The sequence below is a fragment of the Canis lupus genome, chromosome 17, assembly GCF_011100685.1.
Source record: "Canis lupus familiaris isolate Mischka breed German Shepherd chromosome 17, alternate assembly UU_Cfam_GSD_1.0, whole genome shotgun sequence".
Classification (NCBI taxonomy): domain Eukaryota; kingdom Metazoa; phylum Chordata; class Mammalia; order Carnivora; family Canidae; genus Canis; species Canis lupus.
Window position 1 is genome coordinate 51,198,752 of NC_049238.1, and position 16,534 is coordinate 51,215,285.

At 48.9% G+C, this 16,534-nt stretch overlaps 1 long non-coding RNA gene across 1 annotated transcript; it reads right to left on the bottom strand.

Annotated features, from left to right (window-relative positions):
• Positions 1 to 494: 494 nt before the first annotated feature.
• LOC111090666 lies at positions 495 to 10,159 on the bottom strand. Its single transcript, XR_005371898.1, has 4 exons — positions 7,292 to 10,159; positions 6,333 to 6,470; positions 2,445 to 2,568; positions 495 to 1,806 (listed from the first exon to the last, which is right to left on the bottom strand). It is a non-coding gene; the product is annotated as an uncharacterized LOC111090666 (long non-coding RNA).
• Between the last annotated feature and the right edge of the window lie 6,375 nt (positions 10,160 to 16,534).

Here is a 16,534-nt window from a genome sequence, read left to right on the forward strand (position 1 = left end):
GAATTCTTTGAGTGGAAATGGAAAAGCTCAGAGAAGAGAGAAGAGATTAAAAAGCAACATTAAGACAACGGAGAGAGATCAATAGTGAGCTGATAAAGATTAAAAAAAAAAAACCAGAAATGTAGGATGACAATAAATGTGTTAGAAAGACAAAAACCTTATTGTTAATCAGTAAAACAGATTTTTTTTAAGGCAGAGTAAGATGCATAGTAGATAAGTATGAGAAAAATCTCATAAAATGAATTGGAGAACAGATAGAAAAAACAGATAGTGTTCAAGATAGACAAAAGCCCTCAGAGTATATGCAACTGTTGTTTCAGTGTAAGTAGAATAAATGGAGAAGAAAAAATCAAAAAGAAAAGAAAACTGTCCAATAGAGGGAGATCTGAATGTACAGTTTGAAAGACACATCATGTTCTCGAAAGAACATGTCTCAGTGAAGTAATTAGGTATTAAAGCTAAAGAAAGAATCATAGAGGCACAGGGGCAGAAAAAGCAAGTCACTCACAAGGGAGAAAACTGTGTCAGTTGGTCCGAGGTTTATTTATCCCCAGTAACATTCAGTAGCAAAAGTTAGTGGAGTATTGTCTACAGAGTTTAGAGACGAATGACATAACAGGCTCTCGCTCAGGCAAATTGTTACTCAAGTCTAAAGGCAGCAGTCATTCACAAAGATGAAAATATGCTGAGACACTGGCACTCTTAAGCATTTCTTGAAAAACTACCTGGTCAGGGAAGCCAAATGATCAAGAGATTAATTTAAACAAAGAACTGTGGGATACAGCAACCATTATATGAAAGGGAGGGTTATGAATCTTGAATAAACTTACATATAGAACCATTATGCCTATTTTACAAATATAATATTGAAAATGTGAAAATTCCTGTTACTGCAAGCCACTGAGATTTGGGGATTGTTTGTTACTGCAGGCTAAACTGGCACAAACTAATTGATACATCAATATTGGTCTAAAAAAACAAAGTGTGTTTCAGTAAGAGACTCAGAGACCTTCTGGGAAGGAATGTGTTCTAAGATTAGAAAGCTCCTGGTTGGCCTTGGAGAGGCTAAGAGAGTCTAATAATATGGGGTGCTATCTACCACTTAAATATGTCCTTGGCCATGTCCCATGAACTCACATCTTGCCCTTGGGAGAGAGCTGCAGTGCTAATTAAAGCAAAATATCCACTTCATTAACGCTGAACCATTTTGTGGATAGAGCAATGAGCTTTGAGATCTTCTCCCAGAATGTAACACAAAAGGGAAGAGAGAGAATCTATTTCTTTGCTCTGGACTTGCTGATGGTTTCCCATCTTGAGGGTTCGGAGCCCACTGAGAAGTACTGTCTCCAGGAGCCATGCTCAGGCTGGAGATCAGAGCCCAGTGTGAAATGGCACTAGTAGAAACAGCAAGTGATGGTACAGGGTTCTGTGTTAGGCTATGGATCTGGCCTGAGCCAGATGTAGCAGTGACAGTTTCAGTTGCAAGTAACAGGGTTATAAATAATATGAACAATAAAGGGAATTTATAGGCTTCGTATCTGGAAATGTCCAGCAATGCAGTGAGCTTCAGGCAGTTTAATCTAGAGATCCAAGGATGTCACTTAGGACTTGATTTCTTTTCATCTCTGTTTTATTACCATGAGATTGGCTTCATCCTACAGCTGGCTCCCCTTGTGTTTGCAAGATGGCCACCTCCAATCCTAGGCTACATCAGTCAGATGCGAAAACCGAAGCACTGAACACTGAACACAGTTCTTGAACTTCATTCTCATTGGACCAATTGATGTCAGATATCCAAACCAGTAACTGCGGAAGGGAATGACATGTGTAATTAGTTTAAACCAGTAGTTCTCAACCAGGGGCAATTTTGCCTCCCAGGAGACATTTGGCAATGCCTAAAGATATGTTGTCACAATGGATGAGTGTGTGTGACTAGCATCTAGTGAATAAAGACCAGAGATGCTGCTAAATATCCTGCAACACATAGGGCAGCCTCATTCCCCGCTCCCAAAAGAGAATTAGCCAGCCCCAAATGTCCCACAGTGCTGAGGTTGAGAAATCCTGGCTTGAACCAATCAGGATCCTCCCTTACAACTGAGATGAGTCAGTAAGATTCAAACTGCTTGGCTGGTACACATGCAGGATGGGTGAATTGCATGCTGAGAAGGCAACATGCCACCCTCCACAAGAGCCCAGCAGACCACTAGGTGGCAACTGGGCTTGTATGTGAACATAAGTGAGACACTCCTGGGGTCTCCCAGAAATTTTTGGAGTAGAGATGGTAAGATGCCAAATTCTTGTTAGACACAGGACAGGAAAGCCAGGGTTATTTTCAGTAGGGTGACCTCCTTTGTTCCCAGAGGTTAGTGAGGCCTTCTTTGGTCAGCCCAAGTTACAGAGTTGTTGGATTTTAGAATAAGACCTGGAGGCTTGGTTACCATTACCTGCCTGAGTTAGGGAGGATGGACTAGGCAGGTCCATCTGGAGAGGTGAGCAGTTAGCTTCATAGACACGAGGGCTGCAGGCTGGGCTGTGGATGGCCATCTTCTCCCAAAGCTGATGAGGATCCTTTGATCCAAAAGGAGACTGCTATCATCAGATTTGCATTTTATAAAAATCACTCCTATGTGGATGGTGGGTTGGAATAAGGGTGGAGATGGGGGATATGGAGTGACAGGGGTGGGACAACCAGTAGAAAGACCAGTTAGGAGACTACAACTGGGGCATGGGTGAGACCAGATGATCCCTGGAACTAAAAAGGGGCTGGAGAAAAGGACATGGGTTTGAGAGCTCCTAAGGGGGAGGTGGTGAGAAAATTTGGAGGTGGGTTGAATGAGGAAGGTAAGGGAAAGAACGGAGTGGGAATATTCCCCACATTTCTAACCCAGACTACTGATTGGGTGGTAGAATGACCCAAAGAGATGAACCTCAGGGGAAAGGAGTGGGGTGGTGGCGTGGGCAGGAGACAATAGATGGGGTTTAATCTGGACCTTGAGAGGGTCGTCATCTAATCAATGGCATTGAATCAGTGGAAGGGTCTGCCCTGAAAGGAAAAAGAAAGGGCACTCAGGAGAGAAAGTTGGGGAATGCCAACATCTAAGGAAAGTCTAGGATGAGAGATAATGGAGGACTAATAAGATACTCCAGAGGAAGCACCTTGGGGAAGCAGGGAGCTGCCCAGCATGGGACAGGACAGTAAAATCAAATAAGATAGTCCTGGAAGCACCTGAGGCCGCTGTGACCTTGGGGAACATTTCCTGCCCTGACGGCTGCGGAGGTCAGATTGCCAAGCACAGAGATGACGGGAGGTAGGGTGAGGTAAGCAGTGAGTTCAGATCCTAGAGGCTCTCTGGGAGGAGAATCCAGACCCTCCAGACCCTCTGGGTGATAAGCGAGGCCTGAAAGGGAGCAGGATCAGTTGGTGGCAGGTGGGAGGGAAGACAGGACAGAGAGAGGGTCCTGGCAAATGTGAAAGCTACTTGTATTACATCTACAAACCAAGCAATCAAGAGTTAGACAATTACATTAATGCCGGACTTCCACTGAAGGAAAAGAAATTGAGCATTAATGTAAACTGGTAGACACTCAGGGCTCTTAAATCAATGTCTTTAGCTTTTGTTTAGTAATCTGGCGTTTTCTTCTGTAAAAGTAGCACATGTTACTTAAAACTCCAGCTTTAATTTTAACAACAGAATAAAATGATGTTTTATGTTAAATATAATTTATGGATGTATTAAGTGCATATAAATTTCGTATATATTAAATCATTTTCTAATCCATCTCACTGTTTCTCTGTTGGTGAAATTATTTTGTTTATTAAGATGGTCAGAACTTGGGGCGCCCAGATGGCTCAGTCGGTTGAGCATCTGCCTTTGGCTCAGGTCATGATCTCAGGGTCCTGGGATCGAGTCCTGTGTTGGGCTCCCTGCTCAGCAGAGCATCTACTTCTCCCTTTCTCTCCCTCTCTACCTCTTCCACTGCTTGTGCTTTCTCTCTAACTAATAAATAAATAAAATCTTTTAAAAATGAGTTTTCTGTTAAGAAAAATCTCATCCAAAAAAAAAAAAAAAAGAGGGTCAGAACTTTCATGCTGTGGGAGAGTTTGTGCAGGGGAGAATCTGAGGCTCCAGGAGACAATGAGATGCCCTGGTCCAAGTTCACAGTCCTCCAAGGATCTTGGAGTCTTCAGCTTCAAGCCCAGGGAGGCCTCTGATTTCCCACACATTTAGAGGAAGCGATGCCTAAGGTTAAATGATGAGCAAGCCCTTCTGGCTGAAGCCAGTAGCCTCTCTCTTCTCTGAGCCCAGGACCTCCCTCTCATCCTTCACGTGAGATCATTTTTGGGAATCTCATCACTGGTTTTATGTTCATGTTTCAAAACGTGCAGTAGTAATACTTTGGAAATCCTTGGCCTATAGAAGAGTCATTTCCTCATATGAGGCTGAGGAGTTTGGACTTGATCTGTGCTAACCACCCCCTAGTGCAAGCAGGCCACCTCCTGTTGCCCCAGGCTGAATCTTCACTTCCCTTTGGTGAATGATCCAGAACCAAAGCAGATGTTTAATTCCACCACTGCCCTTTTGAACTTGATTACTCAGACAATACCCAACAACTGCCCTAGGGTAATCAATGATGTGCTGATATCTTGTTGGTAAGTTGTGGTCATGACCGGCAGGCCTGGAGACATGTGCATTGCACAATTCTGGGTCATCATGGAAGCTGGGAGAGTATCAGGAAACTGGGGCAAATGTCATTGAGAATTTAAAAACTGGAAAGAAGATGGATTATGGTAGAAGTATCCTGCCTAAGTAGGCTCCTTGATTGGATGGGTAAAAACATAACTTTGCAAATCTGTAGAAAGTGGTCACTACTGGGCACTGCCCTGACTTTGCTAGAAAGACTAGTGAAATTCCGCCCCCCCCCTTTTTTTTGGAGAGGGAGAAGGTGGGGAGGAGCAGAGGGAGAGGGAGAGAGAAAGCCTTACGTAGGCTCCATGCCCAGCATGAGCCTGATGAGGGGCTCAGTCTCACAACCCTGAGCCCTGAGATCATGACCTGAGCTGAAACCAAGAGAAATCCTTAACCAACTGAGCCTCCCAGGCACCCTTCATGCTCATTTTTGATTGATTATGAAGTGAGACGTATTGGTGGGGGACTGTCTGTTTCACCCAAAGTCTTTCAAGTCACCCTAGTGAGGCCAGCTGGAGACCCTGGCCCTTGTCTGACCCTGTTTCTTTCCTCTCCTTACAACTAAGACCAGGTGGATGTTTAGCTACCCTGGAAGGTTGATCAAGGAGTAGATCCCAGCAAGGGTTTTAGGAAATGTAAGGAGTCCAGTTGGTCTAGAATTGGATAAGGCAGCACAGTTACCTCTTGTTTTGGGGCTTGCTGTCACCTAAAGCCCCAGATCTAGAGATAAGGGCTGGCCTTGAACCCAGTCTCACATAAGGTCTCTTTTGCCCTAGAGCCATTTTAGGAATTCCATTCCATCCAAGTGTTGGCTCCGTGTCTTGTCCTAACCAGCCAGCTGCATCCCCTTCCTCCGTGAGCCCCGTGTTGTGCAATCTGGCCCACCAGGGCTGCTACAGACATGAGCTTGGTCCTCTCTGGCCACTCACCTAGGCTTCTCCAAGGCTGGCTCGCCTGGGCAGTCTCTGCTACCTGTCTGCTCTCTTGACTGGCTCGACCGGGCTTCCTGCCCCTGATGACAACTGGTTTCTCCCTAGCAAGTGGCTGCTCCAGGGTTGCATCTAGTCCCCAGATTCCAGCTCTCATACAGCCTATGAGCTGTGGCCCCTGTTCTCACAGGTTGGGGCCAGAGGGCTAGTCAGGGGATCTCTGAGTTGAACAGCAACTTGCTAGTGAATGTTGGGTGTTATGGTCTGGAACCCTGCTCCTCTCTGGTCACAAAGGGTTGGTCCAGGAATCAAGACTTGAGTCCACAGAGGCCATCTATTGGCTGGACACAGGGGATATGAGCTGCCCATGAGCTACACTTGAGGTAAGATTTTGCCCACAGGAGTGTTGCATATTGGACAGTGACTAGCTGGCCCCATCAGATTTTCTCTTGGGAATTTCAAAAGTGAGGTAACTCATAGAAGTCAGGCAGTACAAAGGAGAAACGCAGGAAGAGGAAGGGGCAGGAGGGATGCTTGCCTCAGAGATGCGGAAGATGCAACTCTGCAGCCATGTTGAGCCTCCTGGGTATCAGTCTGGTTCCCCCTCCTGTTCCCCCTCCCTCAGGCTTAACTAAGGCAGGTTCCCCCTCCTGTTCCCCCTCCCTCAGGCTTGACTAAGGCAGGTTTTTCTCACTTTCCCATCTTCTGAGGTTACCTTGAGCCAGGCCTTGTCCCCATTCAGTCTCTCCAGGGGTGAATGACCACACCCAAAGGGTGTCGATTTTGAAAAAGATTGAGGTCAGACGGAGGGAGGGTTCAGCAGAATGTTCTGTCCTGTTTAATGATTTAGTAGCTAAAGAGATGAAGACATAGATGACAGGTTTATCACATGAGGGTGTAACCAGGATTGAGAGGGATAAAGAATGGATGTCAGAGTCAAAGGTCAAAGAGACCTAGAGTCAGGCTGGAGAGATGAGCCAAATCCAATGTGATGACACTCAAAAAACAAATGGAAATTGCTCCCTCCAACCAGATTGCAGCACTATAGCTCTTAAAAAATACTTGGCATGTCTCACTGACTACAGGAAAATAGTAGGGTGAGGGAGTTGCCCTAAAGAGAAAAACCCAAATGTTTGACTCTTATAATAATAAGAGTATGGTCTCTGGTTCAACCTGTACCAATGGCCTGGGACAAAATGTCATGCCCGGGAGGCTTCAGAGGGTTACTCTAGTAGTGGGTACTCATGGAAGGGTCACTAGGAAGTGCCTAGTGGTACACAGGGCATCATCCTAGTCCTCCCTTCCTCTTTTCCTCCCCTCCTCCCTTCTTCCTTTCCTTCCTTTCCTTATCAAACACTGAATGAACATCTCTCGTCTGGCCATCATGGTAGGTATGTGGCCTCACGGGGGAGCAAGGAGGCCAAAAAAATTTTGCAGAGAAGCTTACATCCAGAGGAATGAGCAGGAGTTTAGTTTTGTGAAGCAGATTTAGGAGGGAGGGTGGTGTGGGAGGGGCATCCCAGTGTGAGAGAATGGTGAGAAGTTTGAACTGGCTGAGGTGGGAAGAAAAGCTGTGATCATACAGTAGGAGACATATATGCCACACCAAGGACAATGGCCTTTATCTTGAGGTCAATTATTAAAACTTTTTAAGCAGGGACAACACAACCATACCTGACATGACGTCGATCACTCTGGAGGCAGGATGGCGAGTGGGCTGGAGAGGAAAAAGATCAAAGGGCAGGTAAGCAGAATGGCAGCCTTCCTTCTCCTTGCTGGTAGAACCATCCTCTGGGTAAAGGGCTAAAAATATTGGACACCCACTTTCCCAGCCTAGATATGGGCATGTGACCCTAATTAGATGATGGAACTCAAGGGAATCCCCCTGAGGAAGGGTTTTTCAGGTAAAAGCTTCTTCCAGATAAAAAGAGAAAATTGAGGTAAGTGGTATTTGCCTTTAGACTTTGCCTTGTGATAATGTGCTGTCGGCATCCATGACCATTGTCTTAGACACTTCAGGGGAGAGCCCCAAGAATCAAGGCAGGCTGACCCGAGTCTGACATCACTGAGTGGCTGACTTGGCTGGAGCTGGGGCGATTTGCCTCCTGGCTGCCCACTGCAGAGTAGTGGTGGCCAACACTGAGGGCTGTGCCAAGAATGTCACTGTATGGTGTTTAATTTCTCATAAGAATTTCATAAGAAAATTAAAGAACTCATACGTGTATTACTATACATGTAACACCTGTAGGTTATTGTCTTACAAGGAGGAAATGGATGCACGGAGAATCAAAGTGACTTGGGCACAGAGAATGCCCAAATCCACACAACAGGTGAAAAAGAGCCAAGATTCCACATTACTTGATTGAGTCTCTATTGGCTGGCCATCTTGTATCTGGCAGCCAGGGGCATCCTTCGTGGTGGAGAAAGATACTGCTGTGGTCTAGGAAAGAGAGGATCAGGCCCTGAGCTGGGGAGAGGAGGTGGATTAGAGACGCATGGGGGGGGGTGGTGTACTCTGCCTCGATGCCGTGCTGGCTGGGAGCACTGAGGGAGGAGAAGGGATACAGCACAAATCCCTGAGCGTGGTGAAGCTGTGGGGGCTCTGCACGCTGCCCACCACGGGAGGCAAGACAGGAAGCCTGTATAGGGGGGTGGGGGCTATGTCCTGATTCTCTTTGCATTAGGCAAGGTCAGCTTCTGGGGAAGGAGCTGGGTGGGGGCAAGGCTGTGGTCAGGGACCACAGAATTGAAGGTTTGGAGGTGGCTGTTCCCCAGGTGGCCTGTATTTCCACTCCTCCCTTTGCAAAGCTTCTCTTTATCTCTTCCTCCTGCCCCCTCGTCTGGCATCATGGTAGGTATGTGGCCTCATGGGGTGTGCAGGGGCGTGAGGGAGCCAGCGAGCCCATGGTGCTGTTGGGAGCTAGAGGCCTCTGGGAATGCAGTTTGGAGCTTCTGGGGATACCCATCAGCACTCAAAAGCTGGCTTCCTCCAGGCAGCTTTCCCAGGTTGGTGAGGAGCTGATGGGTTCCCATAGCTTAGAGCTTGCCCAGGAGCCTCACTTCCCAGGACTCGCCTTGACTGCTTCACGTCATCAGTTTTTGTGATCCCTTGCTCTGACCTTGGCATTTCTGGAAGGTGTGTTTGTGTCTGTGAAGATGGCTTCTTCCCCTAAGACTAGACCCTCCTTTCAGAGGCACACTCTGGGTGGGAGGGAGGCTTAGGGGACAGTGGCTGGGCAGCACCCCAGGGATTTGCTGGAGCTTCAGGGCAGAGATCTCATGAAGAATTATCAAGAGAGGATTGCAGGCAGGTGAGGTGTCCTTCCAGGCTGCGGGGCCTGACATCCTGCCTTCTGCCTCCACAGCCTGAGGCTGGCTGAGCTCCCTGCATCTGCAGCTGGCCAGATTTGGGGGATGCGAGAAGATGACGCCTCCCCAGAGTCCTTGCTGCTCCAGCCTCAGGCGCCTCATGGAAGCAGCCCTGACAAGCTGTCTCCTGGGAGGGGCATGACAGGTCACCCAGCTCCGGGGCTGCAGGCCTCTCCTGCCTCTCAGTCCACATCCTCTTTCAGGGGAGGGGCAAGGCCCCTGGTGGCAGTACCGCGGCAGGATGACCACCAATGATGGTTCAGGGTAGGCCCTGGGGTAGCTGGGTTCAAATCCTGCTCTGCCTGTGTGTGTGTGTGTGTGTGTGTGTGTGTGTGTGTGTGTGTGTTTACCTCTCTGAACTGCCATTTGCATTTGTAAAATGGGCTAATTATTGTATCTAAGGTTGCTGTAAAACTGCAAACGAGATGATCCACGCGCCTGGCGTCCTGGACGTCTCCATAACCGTGGGCTGCAGCATCTCACCCCCGGTGCTCCCGTGGGGGGCAGCCCCCCACTCCCGCTGCCGCCTGCTGGGGGCACCCTCCTTCCCGGGCTGCCGGCAGCCGACACACAGAAGGCGGCACAACTGGAGGGCAGGGTGTGCGTGTGTTCGAGGGGAGCTGATCCGTGAAGCAGACCCTGGAATTCACTACCCTCCTCCGCCGAAGCCCAAATGGAAACAAACACAAACGCTCTTTGTAAACAAAGACGCGTCTTCAGTCGGTCTGAACTGGAACCAAAGCTCTGCGTTTCTGACTATCCTGGCTAAGGCATCTCCCGGGGGCCCAGACCTGACTTTCCTCCGGGCCCGATGCCGGCGGTGGCTGCAGCCTCCCCTCCCCAAGCCCAGCCACGTGCTGGGGACTCTCCAGCTGTGGGAAATTCTTCCAGCTTCCAGTGGCTTCTCTTGCGGTGCCAACCGCCCTCGGAGGAGACGCTATGGCCCGCGCCCCTCGGGGGAGCTGAGGTTAGGAGCCACGTTCCCCCCAGACCTGGGACACGTGTGCAGCTTAGCAGTAAGGCCAAGGGCTCCCACACCCCGCGCTCCCGAGACCTCACCGTGTGGGGCAGAGGTCATGATGCGAGGACAACGATACTGCGTGTTCCCGGCTCCACTGGGGATCCTGATGTCGCCGGTTGGCCTCGGCTCACCTTTCCTCTCCCTCCACTCTGTTCCCTGCCGGCGGCCACAGGCACCTGGCCCGCCTCCAGCCCCTACCAGCCCGCTCCACCGCGAGGCTCCGAGGCCCGCCTGGCACCCCCACAGCCTGGGCCACTCCGCAGGGCCACATGTCCGGCCCTTCTCAGCGGGGCACCGAGAAGCACCCAGGAAAGCTGCGATCCCTTCTCCCTGCCTCCCCTCCAGGCCATCTCCACACAGCCGTGTGCCTGTCCCCACCCTGTTCCCATTTCTAAGAGGTGGGAGTCAGGCTCCTGCCCGGCATTCAAAGCTCTTCACAATCTTGCTAATTTTAACTTCCGATTCCTGCTTCCCGGTGCTCTGGGAGCTCCCAAGCTCGGCCCACACGATCCGTCTGACCGTCAGGTTCCCCTGGCACCCGCAGGGGCAGCGGGCCTGGGCATTCACTGCTCTGGAATCGCCGATGGTATCCAAGTCTCGGCTCCTATTTCTCAAAGTGTTTCTCCCACCACCGGCATCGGAGTCTTTCTGGAGACTGGGTCGGAAGGCTGACGGGTCCCCAGGCCCCTTAGACTCAGAGCTTTTGGGAACGGGGAGTTGGTTCCTCAGCCAGCTGCCCTGGTGGTAGTTTTAGCTTTGGCTGACTTTCAAGGGGCCTTGTGGGACTTTGGGGGTGATAGAAAGGCGGTAGGGTACTGTTTCTCTCTTCTTCACCCCTCCCACAAAGCCCAGGTGAGTAGAGCTCTAGGAAAACTGTGTTCCACGTGAGGTCTGGCCCACCACGGAGTGCGCCTGCCTGCAGCCGGGCACACACGCTTCATCCGTAACTGCGTGGGGCCACCCGCAAGAGAGGGCCTCAAAACCCGGTTTCCTTCATTAAAGGGAGGCAAAAAGATGGACAAGAGGTCTTTGGGGCAAGGCTCCCTGCTAGGGGTCCTGCAGTCTTATGATATCCCCAACCTAAGGGGTAAAGGACACAGTCTCTATCCTGAGAGTGCAAACTGGAAAACGCACCTATGAATTGATTTTTTTCTGAGAAGGTGACAAATGTGTGGTCTCAGCAGGGGAACCAGCTACACGGTGATTCCTGAGGTATCACCATCATGGCCCACCCATCCTCCAAGTCAACCATTATTTCGTGTGAACAGGTAAAATTGCACATCCATGTCACACACTGCACAGAGGTGCTGAAGGGAGGCTAGGCCAACGGGCTTGAGCCCAGGCAGGTGGAAGGTAGCCTGGCATATGCCTTGCCGCCTCTGTGTGCCCTGGGGCTGACACGAGAGGAACATTGGCCTTCTGTCCTCTGACTGGCTTCTGACATCCAGTAGCCAAAATTCCATGGGGCCATCCCCCTGCCCTCCCCCTGCAGCCCCTCTTCCCTGAGGCTTGGCTTGCCATAATCCTGTTGTCAGCACTCTGTCAGGGCCAGAAGGCCGTGGTTACCAGCAGCACTCGGAACAGCAGAAAAAGAACAATGCATGACTCAGAGTTCCACGCTTCTGTTGTACTTTCTAATTTTAGGCCATTGTTCCATTCCTCTTTGCCTTTCCCAGAATTCTAACGGGTGGGGGCAGGCCAGCTTGCCAAGATGGAGACCAAGGAGGGATGGGTACAGGGCGAGAGGTATAGACCTGAGGCTCTTGCTTGGGGGTCCACAATGGGAGTGGTGGCTTGTTCAGGTCTGGGGCTCTGAAGATAGATGACCGTTGTGACCGGGGTCTCCACCGCCCTGAAGAGTGGCCCAAGGGTTGGGAAATCAGTGGCTCTGACCCTTGCAACCCCTCTGGTTACTCAGCTATGCCATTTGAGCTACAGGGAGTGGGATTTGGAAACCCCAGAGCTCTGAGTCATTTGGGTTCGCAGGCGAGTAAGAAGACCTACAAATCTCAGAGAGACAGAGGCTCACGGGCTAGTGCGTGAGCACTAGTGTACCTGTGGTTCGTGAGTTTGTGGCTGCGGTGTGGAGTGGAGAATTGCTCCATGGCCCCTGGCTTACCCTCATCCCATCTTAGAGGGACTCATGACCGTCCTACTCCATAAGTGGTCCCAGCATGAGAGACACTTGGGGGTGGGGGTGGAGCATCATTGCCAGAAGTCCATCCAGGCACAGCTTCCTTCTCGGGCTCCTGGGCATTAGTGTTGATTATGAAGGGTGGGCAGAGAGCTGTCTTTGGAGTCCAGCTGCCTAAGTCTCATTGCTTCCATGCTTTACAGCCTGCATTGCCCCAAAGCAGAATGTGGTGTGTGACTCATAGCTCCTCACTGTCTGATGCATGTGCGCTCACATGTGTATTGTGTGTGCTAATGCACGTGCTCGCTAGAGCATTGAGTTCCCTCCCTGAATTGGGAAGAACCGTGGTGCCTTCTGGAAATGAGCTTTGGGCTGGGATGTGAACCACTTCACCTCAACTCACCTTTCCTCCCCTCACTTCCTCTGAGGTGGTTGCTCAGGTGCAATCTGGTGGAAGGAACCAGTGGGAAGCCTAGGGCCCAGGCATCCAGCCACACCCTTGGACTAGTTCTGTGGCCTGGGGCAGTTTCTTATTCCGTTTGGGCCTTGGTTTTCCTGGAAGCAAAGCCTATCCCTGCTTTCTTCCTCAGAGAGCTTGGAAGGGCAGGGAGCTGCAGGTCCTACTACATGTGGCTCTTGGCCCTGGGAAGGTTTTGTGGCAGAGGGTGGGACCTCTCTTCCCTTGTTGACTAGGCATAGGGGCACAGCAGGCAGGTGCCCAGAACCACATGAGGGCTCGGGAGGTGGGCTGGTGCCCCCTTCTGTTTCCTTCCTGCTCTCCTTCCCAGGGTGCTGTCTTCCCCTGAGTCTCCCATCCTGTCCCTTCACTCCCTCATTCAGGGACGCTCCCTTGGTTCCCATGCCCTCCAGACTCCTCCACCAACTGTGCGCCTCATCCCTTTTCACCAGCCTTAGGGCTCATTTTTTTCCCAATTCAGTGCCTCTTTTCCCTTACCCCAGTTTCTTCCCTCAAGATCAGAGACATTTACTGTCTCCTCCCATGCTAATTCCCTGTGTTCCCCTAATGTCAACATAAGCCATGGCTCCATTTGTTCCAACCCACGAAGTCTTTCTGCACTTATCCTGGCCCTAAGTGGACTGCTGCAGGTCTCCGTTGCTGTGTAACAATCTACCCCCAGACTCAAAAGGTTTACAACAGCTGCCATTTGATTACATCTCACAATTGTGTGGGTCAGGGATTTGGACAGAGCTCAGCTGTACTATCCTTCTGCTCATAATGTTGATTCAAATCACTCAACAGTCCTCAGCTGGTGAAATGGCTGGTCTGGAGGTGTAGGGTGCTCACTCATCCACTCCCAGCTTTGAGCAGTGCAAGAGGCTGGGAGAGAAGCTGCCGGGCTGAGGTCAGCTGGGACTGTCACCCAGAGTGCACCTACAGGCAAAGTCTCCTGCAGTGCCTCAAGGGTAGGCATTCTGGGTGACAGCCCCAGCTTAGCTAGCCCACATTTGGGAGCTGGGAATTAGATCCTGCTTTCAGTGGGGGTGACTAACAAAGACTTCCAAGCCCTTGTATGTCTACCATGCCATCTCACAAAGTCGTGAGGCCTCTCTCACGATTTGCTCTTAGAGATGGACTGGTACTTTGTAACTTTTCTAGGCCCCTGATGGTCCAGGCTTTCCCAGCCGGGGACGAACAAGAGGGAAGTCTTGGCCAGGTGTTGCAGGCAGAGGCTATTGCTAGTAGATGTTTAACAAAAACAACAAGAGAGGCCCTCACAAGCTGGAATGGGGTTGCATTAGTCAACCATTGTGTTAATGACACATATCACCCATGAGCTGTCTTCCAAATACCAGGTACAAGTGCGGGACTGTGAAATCGCAGCTCAAAGGACTTGTTTCGGGGAGTAGTAATGAAGGGCCCCAAGTGGGTGAGGAAATAATCATCTGGGCAGAGTGGGCAGGGCACTTGCTGTCTTGAAGATGGCAGCTCTCGCTCATGGGCTCTTGGCTGCTGCTAGTTCGAAGCTGGCACACTGACTTCAGACCAAAGTTTCTGACAGCGTGAAGCATCAGTGCACAGGCCCTGGGTCAGCATACCCACATTCGAACCGCTGATCCACCACTTGCCATACTTATGCAACCTGGATAGAGTTGCTGCATTGCCCTGAACTTCAGATTCCTTTTCTTTAAGGCAGAATAGGAAGTAGCACTTATCTGAGCTTGCTGTTGCAAGGATTTAATAAGATAATGAAGGTAAGCAGGGGTCATTACTGTCGGTATTGTCCTTAATCATTAGGTTCCAACTACAAGGAGGGGGAAAGAGGAGGAAAAGGAAAATCTCCAGGAACACTAATAATTGTAGAGACAAACACCATTAATTAAAGCATATAAAGAGAAAATAATTTATGACCGGCAATGCAAGTCAACTTACAAATGCCTTCACAAACTTCAGCACCTCACTTAAACAGGCATTTTATTTTGACAAAGTTCTATATATACACGGCTAACCAAGTCTAAAAGTTGTACCCCTCCCCAGTTCTGAGTCTCATTTCTTAGAGATGGCCACTTTTAGCTTTTTCAGTGATATTGGTCTCCATATTTTAAAATGTTATGCTTAAATAGGCTTTTTTGGTAGATTTAGATATTATCTGTTGGTTTTCTACTATAAAAAGTGAGATTTTTAGCTACCACTCCTTCCCCAACATACAGACATACTTGTTCTCTTTCCAGTCTTACAATAGAATCATAACTTTTTTAAAAATATTTTTTTGACTGGATGAATATTTACTCCTGACATTCTGACCACTCTTCACGGCTGAACCACATAGTGTACTATGATCACATTTCCTTGTGTAACTTTTTGTTTTCCCTGAGGCTAATAACTGTCCATTTTTGGTTGCTTAGTTTTCATACCTATCACTAATTAGTCCTGTAACTCTCCAAAGGAAGTGAAAAATCCTCTGAACATATTCAGATATATTGTAATTAACACTGATAGTCAACTCCATTTTGCTCTTGTCAACATCCTTCATCATATGTTGACAGTCCTTGGCTGTCTGCTCATATTTAAGAATGGGGCACTAAACATCTACTTGGAAACTGAGTGAAGCTTTTGGAGTGTATGTGACAGCCTCGGGGAATCTGTGTGAGCTGATTTGTTGGGGATACCACTGACTATCAATATCTACAGGCTTTTCCTCCAGGGTTAGTTGGTTTAATCAGAGAGAGATCCACAATCTCCTGCACCCAGGTTGAGATTGTTCCATAAGTCCTGTTGTAGGAATGTGGGAGTCAGCTGGGAGAATGGACTGCATGCCACCATCACCTAGTTCCTCATTTACAGCCATCTGCGGCTGTTCCCAGTGCTTCTGCATTCAGAGCTTCTCTTGTTTCAATCTCCCTCGGGAGGGAAAATTCTAGTCTTGTGCCAGGATGGGAGAGGGCACACTGGGAATCTAATTACCCCTCAAAAGGCTTTCAACTAAACCTCTTATTTTCAGCCTCACCTGCAACCCTTTCAGGGGTAACTGGTACTTCTAATTGTCAGATTTTCAAGGGCACTGAAGCCTATTTAACTTATCTTTGGTGTTCCCCAACAATTTCTTTGGGTTTCAGCTTTCCCCTGTGTATTGTCAGTTATGGTTTAGTCACCCACTTTCTGCCTTCCAATATTTTGTGACTATTTATTCCTCTTCTATCTATCCTTGTGTGTTTATAAATTAAAATTTTATTTCACATTTGTTTTAGTGGGACTTCTGAGAGAGTGGTTCGGTCCTCCACATTTAATTGGAAATCCCTCACTTCTTAGTGAGGAAACTCAAAGTCACAAAGGATAAGAGCTGTGCAAAGGCACAGAAGCAGTGAAGGGATTGAACCCAGATCTGGCTCTAAATCCTGTGCTATCTCTAGTATGCCACACTTGCTTGATCCACCCTTTGGTCATTCCTTCAATTATCATTTATCATCAGACAATTTTGTGCAGTAGGATTCACTAAAGTTTCCAGGGGAGTAATGGAGGGAGTGCTACATCGCAGAGCATTACTCAACACTGGGCTTTAGATGTTTTCATACTCAGCTATTCTCACCACTGGGAATTTACCACTGACTACTTCTTTTTCTTTAGCCTCTGTGCCACTTCCCACTCTGGTCTTCTTTCCACTCTCTAGTCCTCCCTACATTTTGGGTGGCCTCATTCTCCTTGTTTCATGCTGCCCATGAAAACTCAAAATTTCTCTAACAATTTTCTATGGAATGATTGAGCTATTTTTTCTATATTCTTTTCATACCATGGAAATGGCAGGAAGATGAGAGTAGGAAGGAATTGATTTTGACCTAGAATCCCATTGTATTAGGGCAAAATAGTAAATTTCTGAAAAAAGACTCCACAATTGTATGAATGAAAACAACTTATTTCTCTCATTTAAGGGGAACA